Source organism: Dendrobates tinctorius, unplaced genomic scaffold (assembly GCF_039654945.1).
Source record: "Dendrobates tinctorius isolate UK_male_01 unplaced genomic scaffold, ASM3965494v1 ptg000203l, whole genome shotgun sequence".
Lineage (NCBI taxonomy): Eukaryota > Metazoa > Chordata > Amphibia > Anura > Dendrobatidae > Dendrobates > Dendrobates tinctorius.
In genome coordinates, this window is record NW_027361870.1 from 19,710,759 (window position 1) to 19,723,759 (window position 13,001).

The window sequence follows — 13,001 nt, forward strand, 5'->3', positions numbered from 1 at the left end:
GAAGTTTATTAACACGTCACGTCAGGTGTTTCACAGGAATTAAAGCAATGTGTAAGAAAAAAATGAAAAATTGACTTTTTCCCACATAAATGTTGCTTTAGCCCCAAATGTGGCATTTATAGAAGGGTAACAGGAGAAAATGGACTGTACATATTGTTGTGCAATTTCTCCTGAGTACGGCGGTACTCCATATGTGGTGGAAAACTCCTGTGTGGGCACACGGCAAAGCTCAGGAGGGAAAGTGCATTTGAATTTTGAAGTGCAAAATCGGCTGGAATCGATAGAGGATGCCATGTTGTATTTGCAGAACCCCTGATGTGTCTAACTAGTAAAAACTACCAGCTAATGACCCCATTTTGTAACTACATTCCTGATGGAATTTATTTAGAGCTGTAGTGAGCATCTTTAAATAATTTTATAATATTGAGGCATGAAAAAAATTTTCACACAAAAATGTTATTTTTGCCCCAAAATTTTCATTTTCACAAGGGTAACAAGAGGAAATGGACAGTAAAATTTGTTTTCCAATTTATTCTGAGCACTCCAATACCACATATGGGGTGGAAAATGACAGGTTTGGGCGCACAACAGGGTTCAGAAGGGAAGGAGGGCAGTTTTGGCTGGAAAAGATTGCAAATGCCATGTAATATTTGAAGAGCCCCTGACATGCAAAACAGCATAAAGCCCCACAAGTTACCTCATTTTAGAAACTATGCCTCTTGAGGAATTCATCTAGGGGAGTAGTGAGCATTTTTAACCCTCAAGCAATCCACAGAAGTTTATAACATTGGGCTTTGTCAATGGAAAATTAACATTTTTTCCACTAAAATGTTGCTATGGTCCCAAGTTTTTAATTTTCAAAAGGTGTAATGAGAGAAATTGAATGGTACAATTTGTTGCTCAATTTCTCCTGAGTATGTTAATACCCCATATGTGGTTAAAAACTGCTTTTGAGGCACATATAGATGGCTTAGGAGGGTTGAACTTACTGACAGATTTCTTTTAAAGAAGCACTCCTATCAAAGTTTTTATCCTCTTAATATATTGCAATCATCCTATTGTATAGCACTCTGTACTTACAATTGCTCATTTTGCATTTCTACCCAGCTAATTCTTTTCTTTTCTCTATATAGAAACATGAAGTCTTTTTTTCCCTGCATTTATCTTTCCCCTCTTCACCTCCTGACCCAGCTGCTCCCTCCTTTCCCTGCCAGGGACTTTTGCAGTGACTCATGACTCATACAGAGAAAATTGACCTCCTGTTTCTACATAGAGGTTAGAAGGATTCAGCTAGCCAGTTTTTAATCATGTTATATCATAGACCTAATGGAGAAGAGGAGAATTAGCTGGGTAGAAAGACAAAATGAGCAATTGTAAGTACAATATATGTGCAATATATTAAGAGGATAACAATTTTAATGGAAGTAATTCTTTAAATATACAGTATATCAGCACAACCCACACCTAAAGAAACAAGAAAACATTTTTTCTTCAACAATTCTACAGGGGTTACAATTATTTCTGCACTACTGGGTTTCGGGGTTCATTGGTCGCCCGAATGACTGCACAGTCTAAATGCAATCTTACTAAGAGGCAAACAAAGCAAATATTTCTTGAACATAGCCAAGTATTAATCTCGATACAGACTATAGGTGTAATTAATAGCGAGACTATAATATGTGATTATTATGGGAAGAAGTAATGGTGTTCCTGTAGTATTAACAGTGCCTAAATCACAAGTGGCATACCATAATTAGGAATCTCTGTGGAGGACAAACAGCAGGGCGAAGAAGATTAATCCCCCAAAATGTCTGTTTGCTAAACATTGTATTTATGGGTCTGTCCTTTAAGTATCGGCAGAACTTGTACAGAAATGGCACATACTTTAATCACTATTATTAACTGCCACAGACGGCTGATGGCAGATAGGACTACGAAATTTCACTTGTAATTATTTCTTTCGAGGTGAAACGCAAATCGATTTATGTTACTAGTTACGGATAGGTTGTTCCAATGTTCCATATCTGGCCTCGAGTCTTTTCGCATTACATCCCTTTAGCACTCACCGGGTAATTCTATAAAGAGTGCAGATGGTTAACTAATTACATAATAACTTATTGCGTGTGCCACAATGCAGGAGCATAGACGGCAGCGAGGCGAGGAGAAAGTTGCTTTACATGTGGGTGGTTTACGTTACAATACCCAGAGCATCCGACTAAACAGAACAGACACAACTGGTAAATACGAATGTGACATATCCTTATTCCTAGATGTGTACACAGTGAGGAGCCATCTTGTTAGAGTATCCACATAATGATGATGCATTTCCTGCTGGTTGTCCCATTACTACAACTTCACAGACGCGACAGACGTGTTTAGTAAGATTCATGGCAAAAGAAATGGTCTGTAACAAAGGCCTCATTCTACGGGAAAAGCTGTGCAGAAAACGAGGAGGGAAAAATTCACCTTGTGGATGTCATTGACTTTAACCCAAGTGCCTGAATACCTAAAAAATATCTACTTAGCAGGGGTGGGCGTACTATTAATGCAATGGAGGCAATGCACAGTGACCCAAGAAGTATGGGGGTCCACTTTCACCTCCAAAGCAGTTGGATCTGACATCTGTGCATTATGATGAGTTATTGGACTGCAAAGGGTCCATACACAGTTCTTGCACAGGGGCCTTCTTCTGTCTGTGGCCGCTCCTGCTACTTAAGTATCCATCTTTTACAAATAATGAAAACATTTGCTTAAATAAATTGATTACTTTGCTACAAAAGGCTTCTGTGTGGTTCCTATCCACATATTAGACCCCCAAATTGAAAGTTCAGTGAGATCACAAACGCAATGAGAAAAATTCTCATGCAGAAGCGTGAACTCGCCTCTGCATCGAGTGACTTTTTCTCACTGTGCTAGTGGTGATCTGACCGGAGGGAGGTCACTGCAGTTCAGGGGCCCGGATGGGAACATAGTCTCAGTAACCGGCAGTAACCTCGATGATGTCACCGCTGTTCATTGATGCTGTGCTTGCTGCAGCTCATTCCCCAGTGGTTCTAAGCCTGGACGGACGCATCTTGGCACCATCCAGGTTGAAAACTATTTATCCCCCAGACATGGATTACAGCGTGGAATAGAACAAGGGATATTATTATTTTTTATTTTTGTTTTATAACAGAAGACTAAGGCTTCAGTGGAATGGGCATTAGGTGAGTATAACTGTGTTTGTTATTTTTAAATCAAAAAGTGTGGAAAAGTGTGTTTTGTTTTATTTCTAATAATATACTTTATTCTGGCTGTGTGTTTATTTACCATAAAACTATAGGATTAGCAATGGATAGGTATCTTATAGATGCCTCCTCACTACTAATCCATGGCCTTGATGTCACCAGACAATACAAAGGTGACATCAATCCCACACATATGAACCTCACTTGTCACCCCTACAGGGCAAGTGGGAAGAGAATGGTAAAGAGCCATAATTGGCGCATTTAATACATGTGCCTTTTCTGGGCGGCTGCGGGCTGCTACTTTTAGGCTGGGGGGGGGCAATATCCATGGCCCCCTACTAGCCTGAGAATACCAGCCCCTAGATGTCTTATTTTAGCAAGGCTGGTTGTCAAAAATGGGGGGACTCAACTCCGCTTTCTTAAATGATTTATTTAAATGATTAAAAAAATCGGATTGGGGACCCCTCTATTCTTGATTATCAGCCTTGCTGAAGCTGACAGCTGAGAGTTTCAGCCCCCAGCTGTGAGCTTTGCCTGGCTGGTTATCAAATATACAGGGGAACTAACGCCAGTTTTTTTTAAATTATTTATTTACAGCATGGGTGCCAACTGATGAATACTCCTATCATCCGCTCATGCTCTCGCGGTTATTAGCAGCAACAGGCGTCAGCTGATGAGTGCATCAATAGTGACCGGAGGTAAACTTTACTCCTCCAATCACAGCTGTGGGCTCATGCTGTCATTTCACAGCATGTGAACTTCGACTGTCTCACCGGCAGTGTTGATTTTACCGCCAATCAGAAGCAGTGTTTACAGAGCTGTTATGCACATGACAGCTTGACAAACACCCAATGTTTTTGGGGGGGCGAACCCAAACAGTAACACAGACTTCCTGGTGAAGTCCGTGTTTGGTGTCCATGCCCGAACAGTAGGTTTTCAGTACGGACGCCAAACTTTACTGCTTGAGTTTGCCCATCTCTAGCCCTAACACCTTACATTGATCATATTTATGTGGTAAAAGCAAAGCCGAATTTTGGGATCCTAAAAAACACAGCAAAAAAGCCAGCAAAACCTGCTTTTTGTCTGCAGCTTTTTTACTGCCAAGAGATCAGGTTTTGGCTGCAGAAAAAAAGCAGCGAGAAAACAACGTGTGAACATAGCCTTACAGGAAGGTACTTTGAGAAATTTAAGGTTTAACACATTCTTTCTTTCACACGTGTTTCTTTAATCCCTGTTTTCCATATGTGCTCCTTCATGGTTTTGTTGCCTTCAGTCTTAATCTACAAAGTGCACATTCCAGTGAGAACAAAGAAAACACCTGCATGAACTGGTGTGTCTAAACTTTTGACTGGTGCTGTATGTATGTACAGTGTCAGACTGAAGAACACTGGGCCCACCAGAGAATTTGATTTTAAGGGCCCACCTTTCTCCCCCACTGAAGAGCCCCATAGCAACTGCAAGGTTTGCACTATGAACTCTCCTGAAGGAGAAGCCAGGGCCCACCAGAGGATTCTCCGGTTCTCTGGTGGGCCAATCCAACCCTGTGTATGTACTGTATAGCTGATAATTGAATCAATTAACTTTCCGCTGATGTTTAAAACTTTCCCCCTTCACAACTTTAATATTAATCTAACCATAATACATTTCATACATATTCTTCATTAAACAGCTTCTCACTTCACTCCCAGAATCAATTTTTGCAGACATCAGACCATGCATGCTCATAAATGGCCTGTGACTACGTGCAGTCCTCTCCAGACTAGATTGATTGAACAGCGCTCTGAATAAGGAGTCTGATTGACTTCAGCTATTAGGAAGCATGCACTGAATATCCTCTTAGTAGTACTTCATTAAGATAAGATTGAACGAAATGTACTTTTATATCCAAGTATTCAGAGCGTATACATTGCAAACCAGGCGAGTGAGCTGAAAGTCACATGCTGCCCTAACTAAACACTGCAAGAGGTAGAGTCGATAAATTATATCATATTCCTGGGTGACTTCCACTATCTTTGCGGGAATTATTTTTCTTTCTGTGTTCTGTTGAATTGTTACTTTTATGGTGTTGGTGTATTAGGGCAATAGCTGATGGTTATAACATGGTGGCCAACATGTTACTTTGAGGATGGGATCTGAAGCACCCATTCAACAAGAACCAAATCCCATTTTTATTTAAAGGGGTTGTCCACTATTGAACAATAGCTCAAGTCAGTTGCAAAAATTAAAAAAATGTATACTTTCCTTTTGAACGGCTGAAGCTCCTTTGATCTCCCTGTTGTGTCTCCTGGAAGCCAGAATTAGCTGCAGCGGTCCCATGACATTGTGTATGTCATGTGCCCACCAGGAGGCACATCAGGGACATTAGAGGGGTGGGGACGATCAAAGAGTTTACTATGCAATTTTTTATTTTGAGTAGGAGAATGACGCTATTAAAGGGAATCTGTCAGCAGGTTTTTGCTATTAAAAATGGGAGCAGCATATTATAAGACCTGAGATCCTGATTACAGTGATGTGCCACTTACTGGGCTGTGTGCTGTAGTTTCAATACAATCAGGGTTTTATCAGCAGCAGATTATCACTTTAGAACTAGATTTCAGGTGCAGACCAGTCAGGCTAAACTGTGTAACCCCTCCCCCATCACTGATTGACAGATTGCTGACAATTCACAGTGTAAACATGAAGCTGCTAATCAGTGGTGCGGATGAGGTGATAAAGAGCCCAGAAGTTTTAGATCTTCTACATCTATAACAGACAAAACAGGGATTCTATCAAAACTGCACCAAGCAGTCCAGTAAGTGACACATTGTTGAAATCAGGCTGTGTCTCTACATTATGCTGCTCTTAGATTCCAAAAGCAAAAACCTTCTGACAGATTCTTTTTAAGAAGAGGTTGTCTAGTAGTGCATTAAATGTGAATCTCTAGTTACTGTTCTGAAATGCCACATGGGTTTGCCATTAGGATATTTTGTATAGTTTATCTACATTTTCACTTATTGGCCATCATAGATTTGACATTGTAGGATTGATTTTATATTTTAGTGCCCATTTCTACAAATTGATGATGGGTTAGATACTTCATAACTTTGAAATTATTCCTGATAATCTCAGAACAATGAATGAAGAAATGCAATAGTCACCAATGTATTTACATCCAAGGAGCCGGGTGGCTCGGGTTCTTGTGTATATATGGACCCTATGTAACAGAATTCTAAATACATTCATTTCACTATTGATGGTAAATCACATGGATTTTACTGAGAAATATGATGTAAAACAAACAAAAACACCTGTTATCTCACCATTCACTCGCCATGCTGTCTGGTCCTCGATGCCTCTTCTTTTCGCCTTTCCACTATCATGACTATTCTCTTCAGCTTCTTCACACCAGGCCTGGATTGCAGCACGAACAGACCTCAGACACTATTGCATGCTGTGCCAATACTTTGGCAATATAAAGGCAGAGTCACCAGAGGCCTGGCCTAGTCACACCAGTACCCTGACCTGGGGTGAGAAAGCCAAAGAGAATCTGTGCAATGGGAGAGGCTCTTTTGGTCGGCAGCCTGGTAGTGTATTGTCATGGCTGTTTTGGGATTATATCCGGTGACCTCTGGCTACATGGTTGGTTCTCCTGTCTGCTGAGCTAGTTCCTTTATTTTTCTTTTTTGTATTTGCTCCTTTTCAGGTGTTATCCATTGTCTCATTTTGGTTGCCCTATCACATTCTTGGTTGAGCTATATATATTCTTCCTTCACTACACTTCCTTGCTGACTATACTTCTAAGTCGATTAGGGCTAAGGAGTTCCAGCTCTTCAGCAAAGGGATTATCCCTGCTAGGCAAATACCATGTGTATTTCTTTTGTGTGTTTGTTTGTCTGACTCAGCACTTTTCCTTTCTCCTCAGTTAGGTTGGTGGGAGTTTATTCATGTTTCATTTATTGATCTCCTTATTTTCACTTTGGGCACATACTTTAAGTTTCCTCACCCTGGGTCCTCTATCCCTGTACACACTTTCCCTCTCCTGGTTAACTGTGCACAGTAGTCTCCTCTCTGGTTCCTCAGGAGGTACAAGAAACCCCTTGACAACCTTTTAGGGAGCCAGGTCTGAGGTGGTGTTTTTAGCTGTGTGGCTATGGATTTTCTAGCCTGTACAGGGACCAGTAGGTAGTGGGAGCGGCTTCTCTGTGTTGTAGGTATTTATTATTCCATTTTCCAAGTATAAGTGACTTTCGTGCATAACATGTATATATTGATATATCATTTTTCTACTCTATGGTATTGCACAATATGCTGTGTGGTTTAGGTTCTTTTCCAATAGTGGATGGCAACCACTGTACTTATATTAGTTGGAGTTGAAGAGTAAGACAACACTGATAACTGCCAGTTACAGATGGGTGCATCAATTCATGCAAATCAAGTTTGTGTCAAACTTTTGGAAATTCGCCGAACCTGGGAAATTCAAACAATTTGCGACATTGCCTAAAATTTTACACATCGCAAAAGATTGCTTCAGCCAGAGATTGAACACATGACCTCAGGTGGGCTTCCCCATAATGTCTTGCTGCTCAGATTACACGGCATAGTACAGCCAATCAGGAGGGATTATCATAGTCTGTATAAAAGCAGAGGCAGGGAATGCAGCAGTCTTTATCTTGTGAATCTGGATTGTGAGCGGAAATAACAACTTATCGAGATAAGGAGAGAAATAAACTATACAGATATAGTATGCACAGGAGTGATGATTAATGTTTAGAGAAAAGAGAATAATCTCAGACACATTTTTGAAGGCACCTAGAGGCTTTTCAGTACATTTAATTTGCAGTGAATCTAATCCAGTTTTATAGGAAATAGACATTTCAAAAGATTCACTCATCTCTACCGTTCACATACTGTATTTTGAAGAGAAAAAAGAGAGATAAGCATATATTTGGTGATACAAGTAAAGCAAGTTATGGGCAGGTGAGGGGGTGCTCACCTAACCAGGTTATGGTTGTCACAACCCCATTTTATGCTCTTAGAATATACAGCTGCTGAAATCACACCAGCGAATAGAAGGACATTTTCATCTGGATGTAAACGGAGGAGTAAATGCAGATGAATGTTTCTGGTTGACCGTGCTCCTGCTGGAAAAGTAGTTGTATCACCCTTTGGTAGTAGTCATTAGTAGCTTTATTACTTGTTTCAAGATCATAATGAACTCTTTTTCAAAAACAAACTATATACCTTGTAGTCTGTATTTCAAAAAGACTTTGGTATGAACTTGAAACGCGTTATAAAGCTACTAATCAATATTATTGAAGGGTGGAACAACTACTTTCCCAACCTAAGTCCATGTATTCTGCACATACAGTCACCAAGGGACACTGCCTGATACAAAGTTCTGAGATCATATACACATACTCGAAGTCAATGTAGAAAAGGAAACTTCACACACAAAGTAGGGAAAAAAGAACAATGACTATGCATTGCTATGAGCGTGGGTGACAAAATGGACTCCACTGGAATCCAAGTGCTCTTGGTCAGCATTAGTGATGAGGCGAGTATACTCGTTACTCGGGTTTTCCCGAGCATGCTCTGGTGTCCTACGAGTATTTTGGCGTGCTCGGAGATTTCGTTTGTGTCGACGCATCTGCATAATTTGCGGCTGCTGGACTGCCTGAATACATGTGTGGAATGCCTGTTTGTTAGGGAATTCCCACATGTATTCAGGCTGTCTAGCAGACGCAAATCATGCAGAAGTGTCGACACAAGCTAAATCTCTGAGCACGCCAAAATACTCAGAGGACACCCGAGCATGCTCAGGAAAACCCGAGTAACGAGTATACTCGCTCATCACTATTCAGCATCCTTCTGAATGTTCCAACTGACCAATGCGGGATAAAATACAGCAGCCAGTGTTAGGATGACATGCATTCTCAACAAAAAAGTGCCTTTACTCCTTTTACATGTTTTTACAGGTTTAGTTATGCATATATGCCATGTTTATATATCACTGCATAACTAGGCTGAAGTGTGAACACTAACATCTGTCTGTGGCAGAAATAGCAGCCATTGTTACTCTCAAATGCATGGTCATAAATCTTCCTCAGACTGAGGAATAGCAAATCCATTCAGTTATACAGATGGGGAAACATGACAGATATGACATTGGAATTGGAAAGCAGGGTGATAACCCATGTTGGAGCTGCGAGCACTGCATCTGTAGATGGATTTGCTTTTCAGGATTCTAGTAAAGAGAGCTGACGATCCCAGCGAGGCCTATAATGGTTGCCAGACTGCTTGCACATTTCCCAGAAAGGATATAACTAAGAAACAGATGGGAGAATTTTTAAGCTTTTGACCGAAGAGGATGACTTGTATAACTGATTATCACAATTATTTATATTTTTATCTATTTTTAATTTTCAGAAGAAAATGCATTTACGGTAAATGATTCTCGGAAACATATTTGTCTCACAAAAACATGTAATTTAGACCTTCTATGATAGAATCCATAGCCCTCTATAGGCCCGGTGTACCTCCAGTTTTTTGTTCTAGAACTTTCAAGAAGAAATTTAAATGTTCAACTGGAATGTCTTACCTAGTTAACCCCGTAATGTCGTAATTAGTTAATCCCTTAATAATGCAACCGATTTTGGGCATACGTAGTAATAATTTTGGAATGCTTTTATTTATTACATTGATTCTGAGACTATTGTTGATGACGTGTACTTTACATTAAAGGGGTTGTCCCTTACTAGGACAACCTCCTCTTATACTAAGTCAGCCCCGATAAAATAATAAAGCCTATACTCGCCTCTCGTGCCGGCTCCATTCCAGCGGTGTCAGCATTCGTGGTCCAGGGCTGTGATGCGATGGACTGACATGTGATGCCCAGGGCCCAATCAGCGCTGGCCTCATTGTCTCCACCTTTGGACAAACTGAATAAGAAGAGGAAGTCCGGGATGAACTGCAGCCCGGACTTCCTCTGCATGTTCACTTTGTACGAAGACTGCGATGCCAGTGCTGATTGGGCGCCAGCATTACGTGTCACAACACCGAAATGCTGGCCTGGAGAGAGTGAGTTCTGACACCGCGGGACGGAGCTGGCATGGGAGATGAGTATAGGCTTTATTATTTTATCGGGGCCAAATATTTTGTTTAATAAGGAGTTGTTCTAGTAGTGGACAACACGTTTAACCCCTTAGTGACAGAGCCAATTTGGTACTTAATGACCAAGCTAATTTTTACAATTCTGACCACTGTCAATTTATGAGGTTATAGCCCTGGAACGCTTCAACGGATCCCACTGATTCTGAGCTTGTTTTACATGACATATTGCACTTCATAATAGTGGTAAAATTACTTCAACATGTCTTGAGTTTATTTATGAAAAAAACGGAAATTTGGCGAAATTTTCAAACTTTTAACTTTTGTGCCCTTAAATCAGAGTCATATCACACAAAATAGTTAAGAAATAAAATTTTCCACATGTCAACTTTACCTCAGCACAATTTTAGAAGCCATTTCTTTTGTTAGGACATTATAAGGGTTAAAAGTTGACTAGAGATTTCTCATTTTTCCAACAAAATTTACAAAATCATTTTTTTAGGGACCACATCACATTTGAAGTGAGTTTGGGGGGTCAAAATGACAGAAAATACACAAAAGTGACACCATTCTAAAACCTGCACCCCTCAAAGTGCGCAAAACCACATTCAAGAAGTTTATTAACCATTCAGGTGCTTCACAGGAACTAAAGCAATGTGGAATGAAAAAAATGAACATTTCACTTTTTCACAAAAAATTTACTTTGGAACTAAATTTTTTGATTTTCACAAGGGTACGAGGAGAAAATGGACCACAAAATTTGTTGTGCAATTTCTCCAGAGTACGCTGATACCCTGTATGTGGGGGAAAGCCACTGTTTGTGCACATGGCAGGGCTCAGCAGTGAGGGAGCAACCATTTGATTTTTTGAACGCAAAATTGTCTGGAATCAATGGCAGATGCCATGTAGCGTTTGGAGAACCCTTGATGTGCCTAAACAGTGGAAACTCCCCAATTCTAGCTCCAACTTTAACACAACCCTAACCCCAACTCTAGCACACCCCTAACCCTAATCCTAGCCCTACCACAACCCTAACTCTAGCTATAACTGTGCACTTAATCCCTTTTGCATATTTACTTAAGCGAGGAAAAAAAGTCATTTTGAAAATGGCGCCCGGGGCGCCTGCGCAGTAGCAGCTATCGGTTTGTATAGAGATCTGAGAGCTGCTGTTGCGCAGGCGGTGCCATCTTGCTGGAAAAGAAAAAGAGTCCTCCTCCAAGATGGCGCTGTCCGCACCTGATGAATAGGAGCTCTCGGAGAACACTGACATCTGCTATTGCGCATGCGTGAGCGATGCCATCTTGGAGTAGGACATTTTTTTTTCTCCAGCAAGATGGCACCACCGGCGAATGTGCAATAGCAGCTATCGGATCTCTATACAAACCAATAACTGCTACTGCGCATATTAGAGATATCCTTATTTTTCCACTTTTGAGCCACTTCTCATCCTACCCCTTGCCTCCTGAATTCATCATTGACTCTGAAAATCCATCCTGCTCAAGATATCTCAATGTCGTTTTTGTTTGTTGCAGAAAGATAAAACTTCAATGTGAACTCGGGTAAGAAATGTCGACAAGAGCAAAGACTGTGTGAAGAATGTGAGGAAAATGGCAGCATTTATTGACAGATCATATAAGATCACAGTATATAGAGAAGAGGGTAAGTGCACTAATCCCCCTCACAGTCTTCCAATCAACACTATTAACCTCTTAATGACTGTTAATACGCCTTTTCACGTTGGCCATTAAGGTGCCTTATTCCTTAGCGCCGCTTTTTCATGGCACTGAGGTATTAGTGTGTAGCTTCCCCCAGTGGCTGAAAATCAAGCGAATGTCAGTTGTATACGACAGCCGACACCCTGCACAATTTGATATGACTGGACTTGGAACTGATCGGTGCAGTTTAATTCCTTAAATGCCGCAGGTATTATAGGTGCCAATAGTTGCCATCACAGCCCAAGGTCATCCAATGACCTTAGGGTACAGTGGCCTGTTAGATCCTATTATAAGTAGAGCCAAACTGGCTGAGTCAGTGCAGAACTGAGAGGTCTCATGCACTGCAGTACATAAGAGCTAGAAATCAGCGATATTGAACTTGTCCACTGCTTCTAGCTGATTTATGGACCTATGTAATACAAATTAAAGGATTATTCACCCAAAATGCTTCTCATATAAAGTTGAAAGCTGAATGCAAGTAGGAAAGACCTCATTCATACATCCGGTTTACGTGTCCCATTTGTATTTTTCGTAAGTATAACACATACCCATTTCTGTATATGGGAATGGTCACCTATCCGAGTTTCTTGTGAACAGAAGGTCTGCATAAAAAAAAAAATGACATGTCTATTTATGACCCGAGTCATGCATCAAACTTGCCCATTTAAGTCTGTGAGTCAGTAAAAACCTAGGACAGCCCATTGATGGCATCCTATTGATGTCCTAGCGCTGGCCATTTTTCACTGACTTTGATAGGAGAAGCTTGAGAATCCTCCACCGATTTTCGCAGGTCCACCTCTTCGTTGTGGTAAGTGGCACCACTAGGCTCAGGCATCAAGGGAAATTGCCCTAGTGTCATGGTCACTGTGTGTCTGGGCGCAGGTGTTACCGCAAGGCGAACCCATAACACACGTGACCCTGGATACAGCGCCTCCAGTGGGGCGAATTTAAATAATAATACGTGCAGGTGGAT

The 13,001-nt window shown here is 40.9% G+C and overlaps 1 protein-coding gene across 1 annotated transcript in view; it reads right to left on the reverse strand.

The window, feature by feature from the left end:
* Positions 1-13,001, reverse strand: part of PLCB1 (phospholipase C beta 1) — a 1,254,316-nt gene that overhangs the window by 542,062 nt on the left and 699,253 nt on the right. The window lies entirely within an intron of this gene.